At 41.3% G+C, this 17,009-nt stretch overlaps 1 protein-coding gene across 1 annotated transcript in view; it reads right to left on the bottom strand.

The window, feature by feature from the left end:
* Positions 1-16,204, bottom strand: part of SCML2 (Scm polycomb group protein like 2) — a 93,603-nt gene extending 77,399 nt beyond the window's left edge. The window contains exon 1 of the mRNA XM_060137236.1: positions 16,108-16,204. The gene's annotated coding sequence lies outside the window, so the exon portion shown is untranslated. The remainder of the gene's footprint in view (positions 1-16,107) is intronic.
* Between the last annotated feature and the right edge of the window lie 805 nt (positions 16,205-17,009).

The following is a 17,009-nucleotide window of genomic DNA, read 5'->3' as shown; positions in this document are numbered from 1 at the left end:
GTCAGAATGGCCATCACTGGAAACGAAATCATCTCAAGGAAATAACTGTACTCCCATGTTCACTGCAGCATTATCTGCAATAGTGAGGGTATCGAAACACCTAAGTGTCCATCGACAGATAAACAGATAAAGAAAATGTGGTGTGTATATGTCCAATGGAATATTATTTAACCTTATAAAAGAAGGAAACCTTGCCATTTGTGACAATACAAATGAACCTGGAGAGCATTATACTAAATGAAATGAGCCAAAGACAAATACTACATGGTATTATTTACATGTGAAATCTTAAAAAAAAAAAAAAGGAAATATGTGAGGTGATGGATATGTTAATTAATTTGCTTGTGGAAATCCTTTCACACTATATATGAATATCAAATTATTACTTTGTGCACTTTAAATATACTACAATTTTATTAGTCAATTATACCTCAATAAAGCTGGGTGGGGAAATAAAAGAATGGCCATCATTAAAAAGTCTTCAAATAACAAATGCTGGGGACTTCCCTGGTGGTCTAGCGGTAAAGAATCCGCCTTCCAATGCAAGGAACGTGGGTTCGATCCCTGGTCGGGGAACTAAGATCCCACATGCCGTGGGGCAACTAAGCCCGTGGCCATAACTACTGAGCTCGCCCACCTCAACGAGAGAGTCCGCATGCCACAAACTACAGAGCCCACGCGCCACAACTAGAGAGAGAAAACCTGCACGCCACAACCAGAGAGAAGTCCACGCACTGCAACAAAGTGCCTACATGCCACAACAAAAGATCCCGCGTGCCTCAACGAAGATCCCACATGCCACATCTAAGACCCGATGCGGCCAAAACAATAAAGAAAAAAAATGCCACACTGGGAGTGTGGGATTAGCAGATGTAAACTACTTATATAGGATGGATAAACAACAGGGTCCTACTGTATAGCACGGGAACTATATTCAATATCCTGTGGTAAACCATAATGGATGGACTTCCCTGGTGGTCCAGTGGTTAAGAATCCGCCTTCCAATGCAGGGGAAGAGGGTTTGATCCCTGGTTGGGGAACTAAGATCCACATGCCGTGGGGCAACTTAAGCCCACACGCCGCAACTAGAGAAGCCTGAGCACCACAACTAAGACCTGACGCAGCCAAATAAATTTAAATAAACAAACAAAAATGGTCCACATCAAAAAAATCTTTAAAAAAAACCATAATGGAAAAGAATATTAAAAAAAGAATGTCTGTATGTGTATAACTGAGTTACTTTGCTGTACAGCAGAGATTGGCACAGCATTGTAAATCAACTATACTTCAATTTAAAAAAAAGAAAAAAAACACCTCACAACAGACAAAAACTGCTACCTTGAGATAGATCATAAATGTAAATGTAAAGCCTAAAACTATAAAATTTCTAGAGGAAAACATAGAGCTCTTGTGACTTTGAGTTAGGCAATGATTTCTTAGATATGACACAAAAAAGCACAACACATAAAACAAAAAATGATAAATTGGACTTCAAAACTAACAACTGCTCCTCAAATGACACTGTTAAGAAAATAAAAGGATAAGCTACAGGATTGGAGAAAATATCTGCAAAACACATATCTGATAAGAGATCTGTACCCAGAATATACAAACTACTCTGACAACTCAATTTTAAAAGGCAAACAGAGCCCAATAAAAACATAATTGGCAAAAGATTTGGACAATCACTTCGATAAAAAAGATACATAAACGGCCAACTAGCATGTGAAAAGATGTTTAACATCATTAGTATTCTGGGAAGCACAAATTAAAGCCACAATGATATACCACCACATAAATGGCTAAAATTAAAAAGACTAACACTACCAAATGCTGGTGAAGATGAGGAACTGGAACTCTCATTCATTGTTGATGGTAATGTAAAATAAGTACTCCTATTAAAATAGAACCTTCTTAGAGTTAAATGCAAAGCAAATATTCTTAACTTCAAAACCAGTGTTTTGGAATCCAAAGCACTTACTTTAGAGGTAGAACCACAGACCAAAGAATCAAATATTCTACTTATCCCTAGATAAAAACAGAAAGAATTCCAGACCCCTTTAGTTTGAGATTAGCCATATTAGACAAAATCAACTCTTTCAGAGTTTGGAAACGTTTCCTTTTCAATTATCATAGTCATTCAGCACCACTGAGCAGACATATACTCTTATGAAGTCCGAAGTCATGTCAAAAAAAAGACTTCAACATAAAAAAAGAACCCAAACTCTTTAGGAAATGAGTCAGTGATTCAATAAGCCTTCCCTTTCAGTCATTATGGTGTTACAGTGCAGTGAGTTTTTAGGAAGACATCATCAAAAGTGAGCTTGTGTCCACTGTGGTAATTTAAGAGTTCTTGCAGGGTCACGATAAAGTCAAAATCATTTGCCCTAAACACTCTTCTTCACTATAAACAGCCTTTACTGTCTTCCCTCTTGAGCCATGTAGCTTCCATGTTCCACCGCACCAATCATTCCAATGTAAAATGAAATAGTTTTCCCTTTAAGAGAATATGATCCTGCCCTGTTTTATTTCCTTTATATATATTCCACACCACCTAGAACAGCACTACGCACAGGTAGATTCAAACTGAACACCTGAGTGAATATTAACCAACCTTTAATAAAACTGTTTCTTTTCAAATATTTTGAAATTCATAAACTTCACTGGAGACTTATTTTATTTCCTACTCTCTCCAATATTCCTACTATCCAAGTTCTATATTTGGCATATGCAAATGTGTAAATTCTCATTCAATTTATGTACCAAATGTACAACCAAAGTGAATGCTTAAACTTACTTTTGAGCAAATAGAGTTCTGTCTTAAAAAGTATCACTACTTAAACTACCTTAAACTTCAAAGTGTCATGCACTATACAGACAAAACAGTACAGCAAAATATTACAGCATCCTCCTTGTTAGAAAAATGCCCAATCAAACTCTCTGATGGGAAAATGGGTAATTCCATTCCAAAGGAACAAAGTAAATATACCAACTGTCTCTCTACTGGGCTCTCAAAACTACAAAAGCTAATCCATTTAAACCTGCAAAGAGAATAATCTTTTTTGTTTTACTTGAACACATGACTTTTAGTTACAGACATTTATTTACAGACATGTGGGCATAATCCCATGTGTCAAGGGTTTATGCCCATAAGAATCAACAAGACAAGGCCTCTGCCCTCTGGGAGCTCCCCGGCAGGGCTCCCAGGCTGTGGAGTAGATATGGAAGCAAGTCTTATATAATACGAGTTGTTTACCTGCTCACCTCTCCTCACAGACTGTAAAGTGATTGAGAATTACTCTTCCTTGTAGCTCTCCCACAGCTAGCACAAAGCCTTGCACTTAAAAAAAAGTACTCAAAGGTTCTGTTAGTAACTAAAATCTCACTCTAAATGTATATATGGGTCTCTATAGGATTATATGAGTAAAAGATTATTTAAGCATGGAGAGAAACATAGGACATATACTAGGCTGTTAATAAGGCTTACCTGGGAGGGTAAAGATGATGGGGTGTGTGGGGGAGAGGGCATTATAAATATATTTTGTGTGATATAATTCTATTTGTATAAAATTTTGCACAAGCTTGCATAAAGTAATGCAAAAATATTTTGGTGATCCTCCTTTTCTGCATCACAGGGTGGTGAGATTTCAGGTGACCTTTATTTTCTTCCTTATATTTTTATGTATGATTTGAATTCTTTACAATGGTATATATTAAATAATCAGAGAAAGTTATTTTCATTTGTGGGGGGAATGTACCCTGACAGTTTTTTTAAAATAATCCCTAAATGTTATATTATTAAGAAGCTCTGTATATGCAATCCTGGCTTATCACATAAGTTTTAACAAATTATATGGTTACTGTGATGGTTACTGGCAGCCATAACAATTACACAGAAATATTATTTCTAGTGCTTAAAGCCATTACAAATTACTTCATCTCCCTGAGTCTTGGGTTTTCCCATGTGTAAATTAAGGCTAATACCATCTACACTTCATAGTGTGGTCATGAAATTAAATGTAGTCATGAAATTAAACGAGATAGTATAGGTACAGCATCTAGCATAGTATCCTGAACAACTGGAAGCTCAAAGACTGTTTTCTATCCCATCCCAACACCCCAAGGTGAGTGAGTTTTAGCATTAACACAACATTAATTACATGGTAAAGTGGAACTACATTCCTACTTTGATTCCTGAGCATTACTTATTCTCTTCCAAAGTATAAACTAAAAAGGTGTTGTTTAAAGAAATAAATGCTAACTTCAAGGCACTCTTAAATTAAGCAGTAATATACATATATATATACAATGCCCAGACATATAATTACTAAAGAAAGCAGCCACCATCTCCCAACCAGCATTATCAGAAAGCCTATATATTCTAGCTAAAGCCAAAAAAAACTTGATGTCACCCCATGTTGGATGACTCTGAGGTATAATTATTCATGAATATATTATTTCCTTTAGGGTTGGTGAGTATTGGAAATAGCCTTAGGTTCTCTGTGAACTAAAATGGCCTTTGTGGGCTTCCCTGGTGGTACAGCGGTTGAGAATCCGCCTGCTAATGCAGGGGACACGGGTTCGAGCCCTGGTCCGGGGAGATCCCACATGCCACAGAGCAACTACGCTCACAAGCCACAACTACTGAAGCCCACGTGCCTAGAGCCCGCAATCCACAACAAGAGAAGCCACCTCAATGAGAAGCCCGCACACCGCAACGAAGAGTAGCCCCTGCTCGCCGCAACTAGAGAAAGCCCGCGCGCAGCAACGAAGACCCAATGCACCCAAAAAAAAAAAAAAAAAAGCACATACAAATTGAATGGGAAAGATAGACATTTTCCTAGGACTGAATACTAGGAGAAATTTGTACAGATTCTGATGTAAAGGAATACTGGCTAATTTAATAGGAAGTATCTTTGACTATAATTTGAGAAAAAATAAAATTTGCATTGTCCCTGTTATAATGCCCCAGCATTACAATGTAATTCACCTATGTCCTTCAGTCGCAGTAGAAGGACAGAGATTATAGGAGTTAAGGGACTACACCATGATCTGTTGGTAAACCCTGGATAGCATCAATTCAGAATGCTTCAAATAAAGATATACTGTGGAGTTAAGACTTACATACCACATACACAGACAGCACAGCTATTACCTTTCTGGAAAATATTAGGAGCCTGACCTTTTAGAAATAAAGACGTACCTCATTTCCACAATGGTGGTCTGCAGAAGAAACTACAGAAAAGCTTAGCTTTGCTCTCAATATACTTTGAACTGCCTCAGCACTTCAAGAAAAACTCAAATAAGACCCCCAAAGTAGTTCTCCATGTTACATGGGAGAGAAAAATTAAAAGCTTTGTTTTATTTTTGCCAGCACTAAGAGAAGTTGTTTCACTAAATGTATATAAGGAGCAACTTCACTGCATTAAAAAAAAAAAAAAAAATCCAGGGACTTCCCTGGTGGTCCAGCAGTTAAAACTCCACGCTCCCAACGCAGGCAGCCCGGGTTAGATCAGGAAAACTAGATCCCGGCACACCGCAACGAAGATCCCACATGCCGGAACGAAGACCTGACGCAGCCAAATAAATAAATAAATATTTTAAAATAATAATAATAAAGATTACCTGGTACTGTGTGTTTGAATCACATAACAGCTCTTGGCACATCCACTGTGCTCAAAAATATTTTAAAAAATAAATCCAAAAATTCAAGTATAAGCCCCAAAATGTAGTAGGTTATAGTGTCTGACATTGACATTTATTTCCTTTACCACAAGACCACAGTTACACTAAACCTAGTAGTTGTATCCAGCAGGCTTTGAACAAGGATAGATAGACTGGGGTCTTTTACAAAACCATTTGTTTTGCAGATTGTATCTTATAACAGAAGTAAGGGCTGATAATAGATCAACAAATGCTTTGAAAGTCTTGCATTGTTTTAAAACATTTTCTCAGTATGATTAAACAATGTAAAACACTGATTAAAGTGAAATTATTAAACCTAAAACTCCTATTGCTCTTATCTGATTCTGGAGAAAATTCTACAATTTTTTTTGAGAAAGACAGTTTTAAAGGACTATTTAGCAAGTTAATGGGTCCATAATTCTAAGATTACAGGGCTCTTCCATTATTTGTTTGCTTTTTTTTTTCTTTTTGCCTTTCCATTGCGTTTTGTTTTGAAGATGAAGTAATACACCTTGAGTCTCTAATTAGAGACCACTACCTGAAGAGTCAATAAGGGGCAACATTTTAACAAGGACAGGAACTAGCAAGAAATTTCCCAGGGCCCTTTTCGACTTCAGGCCATTAGTCAGATGTTATAAAATGGATGGAATTACAGAATCTCAACCTGAGAGAATATAAAAATAAACAAAATACAGATGCTAAACTGAAAAAAATAAATTTGTTCCCTCAGCAACAGCAAGGTTTGCTGCCATATGTGCCAGACAGAAGTCCCATAGGTGAGAATAAAGTCCAAATTTAAGCATTCATTATTCACTTGTTCACTCAACCTCCCATTTGACAGACATTAAAATCCACATTTTTTGAAAGAGTAAAGTGACCTTAAATTGAGACAACACTGAATTTTTTATCGGTGTAGAAAAATTCTCAACTATATTATACATTTACCAGACTACCGTTTCCTGATAACCAGGGTTTTGGGTAATAAATATAATGATAACACCCATAACACAAAGAGTTGCTGGGCTACCTCACTTCCTGCAATCTGGCCTCTACCTCCTCACTTCTATAACTGCTTTCCAAGGCCCCAATTACCCCCCAGACAACAAACCCAATTACAGTGTTTCAGTCCTACTTCCCCTTGACATTTCAGGAACCCTCTGTGATAGATCCGTCAACCCTCATCTTAGACACCGCTCCTCTCTGAGCCTCATATGTAGGTAGGACCTGGTGGTCCTACCTCTATTATCTCTTTGTGTCTACTTCCTCCTTCTGTCCCAGCCATTGATCTTCTGTAGTCACTCAGTCTCTTCCTCCATATTCTACAAATTTTTAGAATCTCGTTCTATTCCACGGTTCATGCAACATCCCTATGTGCATAACTCCTATATCAGCACCTCTAGTCCCAATCTCTCTCCAAAATTTCTACTCTAGCCAAATGAACATCAGTCTGAATGCCTCACAACTCCTCACATACTACATATTTTTAAAAATCAAACTCGGGAATTACGTGGTGGTCCAGTGGTTAGGACTCCAGGCTTCCACTGCAGGGGGCCTGGATTCAATCCCTGGTTGGGGAACTAAGATCCCACAAGCCGAGTAGCACGGCCAGAAAACAGAAAAACAAAAAAACAAAACTCTTTTGTCCTCCAAAATGAGCTCCTCTTCCTCTGCTTCCTATTCTAGACATCACAAACTCCCAATTTTTCTGAATTAGAAGTCATCTTTGAGTCCCCTCCTCCTTTGCCCAATATCTTATCAGTTACCAAGTTCTGTTGATTCTAGAAGCTCGGAAAGCTGGTAGTGAAAGAAAAATGATTCAAACCTAAGTTTGTCAGACACCAAAAGACAGGGATACAATACACTGTTCAAGCTTTGAAAGGGAGAAGTAAGGAGACATACACACCATGTACCCTGCACAGAATGGATCCTTGAAGGCAGGAGAAAATAAAGATTATGGTCCCTGGGGTCTACTGATGGTGGTGCTGGCAGTGGTAATAATAAATACTAAGAGCTGTCACTTACTGACCTCTTGCTAAATGTCTGGTACCCAACTAGGGCCTTTATAGTCATTTTTCTTATCTAAAGCCTATTACAAGCCTGTAGGGTTAATACTGTTATTAATGGCCATTTGAAAGTTAAAGATGTTGAAGCTCAAAGACCTGTACAATTATTACCCAGCTGGATTTAAACCTAGGTCCATGAATGCTAAGCCATTATGCTAAAATTGCTTCTGTTGTGTTTCTGTGCATGCCTTATCTCCCCTACTAGATAAGCTTTTGGGGGCAGTACTATGTCTGGTTCACCTTTGTATTCTGCAGTGTCTATCCACCATGTCTATCACATAGTACGGCCCCCAAAATGTTTGCAAAATGAGTAAATCTGTTGTGCTACAGTATATTTATACCTAAACCATATAGTCCCAGAACATTGTGGTTTTTTAAAATAATTTTGGTGAGGTTTTCTTTTGGCTGTCATTGTTCTCCATTCTTTTCTGCAATGTCTACTCTGCTGTCTTAGTTTACCCACAAATCTAGATCGGTGGGCCAAGGAGAAAGTTCTGTGAGATATGAGATAGTCCCCCAGTCCCCACATCTCCCTCCTTCCCAACATCTAATACACCTTCATTTTTCTTACTCTGAATTTGATTTCTAGGATGTTTGAAGTCTCAAAAAGACAGGCCCCAGTACAAATGTGTTATTATTACAGGCATTTTTCCAGGGAGAAGATCTAGATATACTATGCTGTACCAGAATTCAGTTTATAAATTGCAACTACATAGCAGTTTGAACTAAAATATGCGCTTTAAACCAATATTCACAAAAAAAGGAAAAGACACAGTCCCTACACACAAAATAATTTAACTGCAAAAATATTTCATTATATCCCCTTGAGCATAATCAACAGTATAAGAAGTTTCAAGGCTAAAAGAGGTTTACATATATGTCTGCTGATAGTTTTAAAGAAAAGGTTGAAAGAAGTGACTGAAGTTATACACACACATAATTCACCACAAACTATTGATGAAATAGCACAGGTAGAACTTTTTTCTTTTTTAGTCTATCTTGTTATAAAGACACTGTTTTCAAATTTGAAAAACAAACAAAAAAGTTCTTTATTGCTCAGTCAATATGCAAGAAAATGATAGAGAAGTCTAAATTAACTGCATAAAATAACACCTTTAAGTTTTTCATTTTGACTTGAAAATAGTTTATTACTTTCATTTCAAGAAGTACTTCACATTTATACCTAAATGCAAAAGCACTTGACTTAATTGAAATATATTATAGCTATATGTTTTCCTTTGACAAAGAGAAGCTGGCTCTTCTAACTAAAAATTTGATCCTGGTAAGATGATTATCTTAACAGGTTTACAGAAGTGTATACAGTTGGCTCTCAGTATCCATGGATGTAGAACCCACAGATACAGAGGGCCGACTGTGCTAACCCATTTTATATAAGGGACTTGAGCACCCATAGGTTTTGGTATCCGAGGGGGTCCTGGAACCAATACCCCACAGATACAGAGGGACACCTGTAGGATATCCATTGCACAGCTATACATAACTTGTTGAATTGGACATGATTCATCATTTTAAGATTTCACAAGCATCTACTCTATTTACTTAGTATTCAAATTTCCCCATTTTCTGATATATTTATAAATATAATCAGAAAAAATCTAAATTCTAATGTTGTAATTACTTTTAAAAATAAGATCCCATCTCTGAACTGTGAGTAGTCAATATTAAGAATGCACATTTTTAGGGACTTCCCTGGTGGTCCAGTGGTTAAGACTCTGCGCTCCTAATGCAGGAGACTGAGGTTCAATCCCTGGTCAGGGAACTAGATCCTACATGCTGCAACTAAAAGATCCCGCACACCGCAACTAAGACCCAGTGCAGCCAAATAAATAAATATAAATATTTTTTTAAAAGAATGAACATTTTTAGTAGTGAGGATGTATCAAATCAAGCCTTCTGGAGGAGCAACTTTACTTATGGTTTAGTAAAGTCTACCCCCAACAACTTAGAAATTAATCTTTTTCTGTGTTAAAGCAAACCCAAGAAGAAAACAACTATTTTAAAAAAATTTTAATTTATGTAACAAATTATAGTCTCCAGGGCTTCCCTGGTGGCTCAGTGGTTAAGAATCCACCTGCCAATGCAGGGGACACGGGTTCGAGCCCTGGCCCAGAAAGATCCCACATGCCGCGGAGCAACTAAGCCCATGCACCACAACTACTGAGCCTGCACTCTAGAGCCCGCATGCCACAACTACTGAGCCCGCGTGCCACAGCTACTGAAGCCCACGCGCCTATAGCCCGTGCTCTGCAACGAGAAGCCACTGCAATAAGAAGCCCGCGCACCTCAACGAAGAGTAGCCCCCGCTCGCCGCAACCAGAGAAACCCTGCGCACAGCAATGAAGACCCAAAGCAGCCAAATAAATAAATTACAGTCTCCAAGTTAAATAATTAATCCCTTACAATTTTAAAACAATATATGTGAATGCTATGCATTTAGTTAAGAAGTGAGTCATTCAGAAAACAGATAAATGAAAAAAGTCAAGGGTTGCCAAAATCCCAGTTTATAGTTGTAAATTCCTAAGGTTTTAAAGCACGGCCACAGGCTAATTGCCCAAAGACCTGTTGCCCACCGACATTTGCAGAGGACTGAAGTTAATAGCAGGGCATGTCAATTTACCACAGGCAGCTCTGGGGTGCGACATTTTGACAAAAGAACTGGGTCAGGTTACAGCCTGTTCCTATTATCACAGCAGTCTAGATTTATAGTTTCTAACACTAGCCCTACAAGAAATAATGGAAATGATGACAACAACAATCCCTGCTAGACAACAGATTACAGAAAAGCATGCAATAAACCACAATCTGAAGTGACCAGAAAACTAAACATCCCTGACAATGCTTAAAACATGAGGCAGGTGTCAGTAAATTACCCATTTAAACATTTCTACAACCTCTCAAAACCTCAGCACAAAAAAATCTCAAATCAGAGTTTCTAATCTAAAGCCAAGCAATATACAAAGGTATTTAAATTATTGAGTACTATAGTTTAATTCTTTTAGTAACCATCAAAGACAATGTAGTTCATTTGAACAGATTTATGAAACTCTACCAAATTAATAAAAAATAAAGAGAATAATGAACATTACTTTTCAAATAACTTTAAAGTATACTGGAAAACACTCCAAATTATACTTAACATCTTGCAAAAGAAAAAAAAAAGGCAGTTTCACAGCAAAGGGCACAAGTTTACAACTGTATTCAGAGAGGCAAGAGAACTGCAGAAAATAAGCATGTGATTCGCTCACTGCTTAATTTAAAACTAAAAGAAGTTTGTCAATACGTTTGCTTAAAAGACTATGTCAAGGTTACAAGGTACATACCAAGCAAACGGAGCTGTTTGTCTGGAATTCAACACCAGTTAATCCTTATGAGAAACAGAGGTCGAGAAAAATCAAATATGTATTCTAAACCCAAAAAGCGAAGAGAGTTCCACCACCTTTCCCCTGAGAAAAGAAAGCATCCTCAAAATATGCCCTAAAATTGCAATATATCTGTCCCTCCAGAAGTTTACAATGGCATGTTACCACAAAAGGTGGGTACTCTCTTTCCGCTCTTACAACAATTTGCTCCTATAAACTTAGGAAGGGGCAGAGCCACAGCCATAAACACAGGTCACAAGTAGTAGGTAGTCAAATGCTCTCTACCTTCAAATGTTTCCCAGCTCATTACTCATACAAAGCTTATCTTTTTTTTTTAACTCCTTGGTTAAATAATGAATTCACCTAGTCTATGTCAGACAAGTATGAAATTCAGTTGAACAGCACCATCATATACACTGCTTATAGGAGCCTCAAATCTTTCACTGTTAACACAGTAAGATATTCTCATTTCTTAAGCTAAAACCTTTCCATCACATGCCTAAAAAATAAAAGTAAGAGAAAGGTTTAGGAATATATGTTTAGTAGAAATCATTTAGCATAAAAATCACAAGTATTATTATTTCTAAGGTAGCCAAGGTTTACTTATTAGACAATGTAAAGACAAAATAAGCAAAAACGCCTTACTCATGAAAACCAAACAACATATGCATATTTCAAATCTTAGATGGTTTCTGAAATTTTCTAAAGTTATCATGCTTTAAGAATGGTCACCTCGGGCTTCCCTGGTGGCGCAGTGGTTGAGAGTCCGCCTGCCGATGCAGGGGACACCAGTTCGTGCCCCGGTCCAGGAAGATCCCACATGCCGCGGAGCGGCTAGGCCCGTGAGCCATGGCCGCTGAGCCTGCGCGTCCGGAGCCTGTGCTCCGCAACGGGAGAGGCCACAGCAGTGAGAGGCCCGCGTACCGCAAAAAAAAAAAAAAAAAAAAAAAGGTCACCTCTGCTATTTTTTAAAAAATGAGACGTTATCGCTACAGTAAAGTCATTTCTACTCTTAGAGTAACCAAAGCTCAAATTAGTTAGAGCCTGGAAAACTTATCACTAAATTATACCAACCTATTTTAATCTAAGAGCAGTGGTTTCTCTTATTTATTTCCCCAAGACGAAAGGATTATAAAGATTAAGACTCCAAGACGGGACTTACCTGGTGGCGCAGTGGTTAAGAATCTGCCTGCCAATGCAGGGGACACGGGTTCGAGCCCTGGTCCGGGAAGATCCCACATGCCGCGGAGCAACCAAACCCATGAGCCACAACTACTGAGCCCACGCACCACAACTACTGGAGTCCGCGCGCCCTACAGCCCATGCTCCACAACAAGAGAAGCCACCGCAATGAGAAGCCCTCGGCAACTAGAGAAAGCCCGCGCGCAGCAACTAAGACCCAACACAGCCAAAAACAAAAAAAGACTCCAAGCCAAGGAAGGGTAAACTTTTCCTTTCAAAATGACCAACATTTGCCATTTTCAAAATTTCCACATCTTTGGTTCCTGAAATCATCAATCACTTCAAATTCTAAGATATTATATAGTAATTTTCAGACACTAATAATGTTCCTTAAATTCTTAGGGGCACTTGATTTGCTCACTCCAAAGTACAAAATATCTGGCAATGGCAGACCAATATTCATACCATAGCCTCATGGCTCTAACGTTGATGGTTAGCAGAGTTCACTTTGTTCATATCTTATACATCCTAAAAACCAGGAATATTACTAGGAGGAGACAATGAGATTCCCAGGGAGGTGACCTAATAGAGAACATGACCTCAGATTTCCATTCACAACTGGAATGAAAATTGCCCTGGCCTAAAGGGAAAAAAAGCAGCAGAGTAACCTGGCAAAAAAAAAAAAAAAACTAGAGGTGACTAATAACTCAAATAGCAGAGGATCCTTTGCATCCTCCAGTGTTCCAGTTACCAAAGTTCCAACAGTCATTTCTATTAACCCAAACAGAGGGGCAGTAAAATATTCAAGTGAAGTTTTCCTCCTCCCTCCCTTTCTCCCCACCCTGCAAGAGCTCAAACTAAAATTGGGATTTGGACCTTCCTTAAGTGGAAAAAGGGGCTACATCATTTTCATTCAAAAAATTTGGCATTTACTCAGTCTTCTCAAGGCACTTTACTATCATCAATTATTTCTCAGTGAGAGAGTGCAGGATTACCCTGACCATTTCACTGATGCGGAAACAGACACCAACAGCAAAGGGAACAGGGGCAGGAAGAGGGGCGATAGGAAGCATCTGGGAGGAACAGGCAGGCAGCTAAAAAGGAACAAACCCAAAAGAAAATGAGAGTCACATCTGGCTTAAAGCTGACCATCATAACCCTTGTTATTTTTTAGCTCAGAGAGATTTCTGAAACGTTCTGAAAACAGAAAGTGCTCTAAATTATCAGTTCATATCTTGTAACAGCCTAAACTTCTTGGTCATAGAAGTAAAGTTACTTAGCATTAAAAACTCACTATCCAGAGCCCATACTGATTTCAATTTATACCAGTAATTCATTTTCTCTCTCAAGCCTAACCAGTATGTTACCTGTTTGACCCAGAAAACAATCTCTCATAAAAATATATCTTTATATCAACATAATCATAACAAAAAGGCACAAAGTTAATATCACATAAGTCAGAAATAATTCACAGTTCCACTCAAATTTTGTTTAGAGAATTATGACCAAAACATTGACTCCCTGAATTTGCCATTGAAATAAGTGGACTACTTGTTCTACATTCGTATTGATTTTCTTAACTATAACCTTGAAATTTTCAGGAATAAACTACTAATGGGAAGCCTTAAACACCCCAGAAACCAGCACACATAGCAGTAGGTTGAACTGAACCCCATACCACAGGCAGCACAGATAGCTAATAAAAATGTGTTGACTGAAGCATAAATCAAAAAGACTGACCAACTGCCTCATGAGAAACACCACCTCTTGAAGAGTGACTCCAGGGGCTTCCCTGGTGGTGCAGTGGTTAAGAATCCGCCTGCCAATGCAGAGGACACGGGTTCGAGCCCTGGCCCAGAAAGATCCCACATGCCGTGGAGCAACTAAGCCCGTGTGCCTCAACTACTGAGCCTGCGCTCTAGAGCCCGTGCTCCGCAACGAGAAGCCACCGCAATGAGAAGCCCGCGCACCTCAACGAAGAGTAGCCCCCGCTCGCTGCAAATAGAGAAAGCCTGTACGCAGCAACGAAGACCCAACACGGCCAAAAATATATAAATAAAATAAATTAAAAATAAAAAATTCTATCCGACTGTTTTGAAGAATATGGATAAAGACATAGCCAAACAAATACAAGGCATCAGGTGAGAACTCAAACTTTTCTCAAAATCCCAACTGGACTCAATTCCAAAAGCTATTTTCACATTCCTGCCATTAAATATACAAAACCACAAACATAGTGAAAGAACGTTCATCCTTGGAAATACATTATTTAACGCGTAATTTAAAAAAAGAATGGCAAGAAAGGCAGAACTGTCATTACTGAAGAACATTGCCAAGCAGTGTTACTGAGAAAAATTAAATATGAGTCTATGAACTATCGTTATAATACAACTGCTTGTCATAGGAAGTTGTACTCCATAAATGTTATACATCTTATAATACTCTTTCCCCAAACTAGAAATATGAATAGCTCTGGGAGCATTAAAAATGCAGCAGCATCTGCAGTTGTTTTCGGGAAGAAAACCATCTCCAATAATTTCGCAAATCACATGATCAGAAGGAAGTATTCACTTTCCCTGCCTCAGTTTTCCCCTCCAAACCGACCCATTCACTTTTAGAGATGTCTGTCCTAAAGTCACCTTATAGGTACGTCATAAATGTTAATCTTCTAATTCTTCAAAGAAGAGGCTAACACCAAATTGTAAATCACACTTTATAATGAACGACAAACGTATCAAAACCTCTTTTTAAAAAAATCAAGACCTTAAACGGGAACCTGTAACTAAATACCTGTGCTGCCCTAACATTTGGGGGGGGGGCGAGGGGAAGGCGGCGCGAATTTTCAGCTCAGCCCTCAAAGCAACGTATAACCTCAAGACGCAAAATCTACTAAATTCGTCTACTCGCTCTTCCCCTGGCGATTCACACTAGGGTGTAGCACAACCAATATCCAGGTGGAAAAAGCGAGAACGGTATCTCAAAGTGAAGGCAACAGTGGTCCTTTGACCCACTCATGCCGCAAGTGCACGGCGGCCGCCTCTCCGCTCCTGGGGAGAGCTGGAGCCCGGCTCTCCGGCCCCCACTGCCACCCGCACCCCACCCCCAGGGCGGGCCACGCCTTCCCGCCCCGCTTCTCCCCCGAGGGCGAGCCACCGGCGCTGCCCCCCACCCAACCGCCCGGAGCCCCGGGCCGCGAGTCCAACGGACACCTGGCACCGGGACCCGAGCCCGCGCTCGGCCACAGGCGCATCCTTCCGCACTGACGTTTTACCTCCAAACTCCAAAAGTTATCTCACAAGTCCCCGGAAGGCTCCCGGGCGCGTTTCAGCCCAGACCACGCAAAGTCATCCCTACTCCTCAGCCCCGCCGCCCACCCGCGCTGTCCCGAGACCCCAGCCCGGCCCCATCCACGGCCGGAGGATGCTCTGGAGAGTGCTGTCCCAGATTCGGGTAAGGGGACGACTTGGGAAGAGAGGCCCGGCACCCGAACGCCGCGGGCAGGATGGGCCGGTGTCCGGCGACCGGGCCCCGGGTGAGTGAGGGGCGTCGCGGAAAGCGCTACATGGGGCAGGGGAGCCCCGGCCTTGGGGATGAGGCCGCCGAGGGGCAGGGGAGCTCTGACCTCGAGGGTGAGGCCACCGAGAGTGGGTGACCGGAGTGCGGCGCCGAGCTCGGGCCGGACCCCGCGGGGCGGTGAGGGGGCGTTCCGCGCGGGAGACGCGCCGCCGAGGACTCCCACCCGCCCGCAGACAACGGCCGGAGCCCAGACGCCACAGCTGCGCCTCTCCGGTACTCACGGGGCCTGGAGTCGCCACGCACCTCGAGTCTCGTCGGCGAAAAGAGGGAAATTCTGTCACACTGGTCCAGCGAGCCGGTACAGGTCTTCACGCCGCCGCCGCCATGTTTGAGAAGCCGCGCGCGGAGCCGCGCATGCCCCGCAACCGCCACCGCTGCCCCGCCCCCCGCCCCGCTGCCCGCGTGCCCTGGGGTTGCCGCAAGCTTGCCCTCTGACCTCGGCCGCGTGCGGGGCTCGAGCCCGGGGCTCAGCCGGAAGCCCGCGCGGGCGGCGGCGAGCGATGAGACTCTGCGGCTCGGGGAAAGCCCTAGGCAGTTCTCCCTCATCCTCCCCCCGCCCCAATCTGCCCTCCCGCCAAAAAAAAAAAAAAAAAAAAAAAAAAAAGCCAGTCGCAGCCCATGCACCCAAGACCGTGGTGGGCCCCCAATTGGGAACCCAGGGTCCGCGTCAAGTTTCATCCAAGGGGAACTCGCTTCCCTTGGCCATCGACTTCGACTCTCGGCCACCGCCCACCCTCGCCACGCACCGAAAAGGCAGGCGCTTCCCTAAGAACTCAAGCAAGTTCGATGAGCACGGAAAAAGCAGCTAGTTAGAGCAGCTTGAGAAAAGCCATTCCTTCGCGGGTTGCAGCATAGTTCTTGAAACAGCTTTTCTCTTTTTCCCGTGGGTTTTTGCCACGCATTCCCCTCCAGCTCCACATTCCGGATTTAGTTGTTCCTCTAAACCCTGGTTTGAGATAACGGGAACTAGATTAACCTGGAGAGTAAAATAATTTGCTCACAGGTTTCAGGGTGCTCGGGAGCGTGCTCGGGAGCGTCTTCGAGAGTGCATTTTGGGGTCTCCTCTGCCCTATCCCCCTCGCCCCGGACCAAGCGGTTGCGCAGGTGGAGGTCGCACCAGGGG

The sequence above is a fragment of the Lagenorhynchus albirostris genome, chromosome X (genome assembly GCF_949774975.1).
Source record: "Lagenorhynchus albirostris chromosome X, mLagAlb1.1, whole genome shotgun sequence".
Classification (NCBI taxonomy): Eukaryota; Metazoa; Chordata; class Mammalia; order Artiodactyla; family Delphinidae; genus Lagenorhynchus; species Lagenorhynchus albirostris.
The sequence above is the reverse complement of the archived record's forward strand: the minus strand, read 5'-3'. Positions and strand labels throughout refer to the sequence as shown.